A 1,149-nucleotide genomic window follows, 5' to 3' on the forward strand; every position below is an offset into this window, starting at 1 on the left:
AGCGATGGCGCGGCGAAGCGGCGTGGTCCGGCCGGGCGGCGGCGCGGCGGAGGCGGCGGAGCTCGGCGGGGAGCAGGGAGGCGCGGGCGGCGGATGGATGGGCCTCGGGGGCCGGCTGCGGGCTTCCCGGGCCCGGGCGGCGCGGGGATCTAGGGACCGGGCGCGGGCGAATGGGAGGCTGCCATGTGGCGGCGGTGGCGGCGGGATTTTTGGTCCGGCGGCGGGCGGACACGTCTGGCCGCGCGGAGAGGAGGGGGATCTAGGTCTAGGGTGGATTTGATCCGGAAATTTCGGGGGAGATGCTATTCTATAGGTAGAGGGAGCTAGGAGAGTCCAAATGGGGTGCGGTTTTCGGCCACGCGATCGTGATCAAACGCTCTAGATGATGGAGCAGAGTTAGGTGGGTTTTGGGCCAAATTGGAGGGGTGTTGGGCTGCAACACACACGAGGCCTTTTCGGTCCCTCGGTTAACCGTTGGAGTATCAAACGAAGTCCAAATGATACGAAACTTGACAGGCGGTCTACCGGTAGTAAACCAAGGACGCTTGGCAAGTATCGGTCCAATCCGGAAATGTTTAATCCCCACTCATGAAAGAAAGGTAGAAATGACCACCGGAGGAGAACGAAGCGCCGGAATGCAAAACAGACAACGGGGAAAACGCTCGAATGCACTAGACGAACACGTATGCAAATGCAATGCACATGATGACATGATATGAGATGCATGACAGCGACAACAACACACGGAGACAAAGACCCAAACCCGAGAAAATAAAATAACTTAACGCCGGAAACGGCAAGAGTTGGAGTACAAATTGGGAAAGTTATATCCGGGGTGTTACAAGTGCCAGTCCAGAATGCATGGAACATCCAGCACCTCCGGAGGTTCTACCCCTGAAAAGGCCCGGAGCCTGTGAAGCAAGGCGAGTGCCTGTGAAGCTATCACGTTTTGGAAAAGGCCCGGAGCCTATGAAGCAAGGCGAGTGCCTATGAAGCTATCGCGTTTTGGAAAAGGCCCGGAGCCTGTGAAGCAAGGCGAGTGCATGTGAAGCTATCGCGTTTTGGAAAAGGCCCGGAGCCTGTGAAGCAAGGCGAGTGCCTGTGAAGCTATCGCGTTTTGGAAAAGGCCCGGAGCCTATGAAGCAAGGC

The 1,149-nt window shown here is 57.6% G+C and overlaps 1 pseudogene; it reads right to left on the minus strand.

Annotated features, from left to right (window-relative positions):
• Positions 1-1,149, minus strand: part of LOC123191572 (ribonuclease 1-like) — a 73,229-nt pseudogene that overhangs the window by 59,408 nt on the left and 12,672 nt on the right.

Source organism: Triticum aestivum, chromosome 2A (genome assembly GCF_018294505.1).
Source record: "Triticum aestivum cultivar Chinese Spring chromosome 2A, IWGSC CS RefSeq v2.1, whole genome shotgun sequence".
In the NCBI taxonomy this organism is placed as follows: Eukaryota; Viridiplantae; Streptophyta; class Magnoliopsida; order Poales; family Poaceae; genus Triticum; species Triticum aestivum.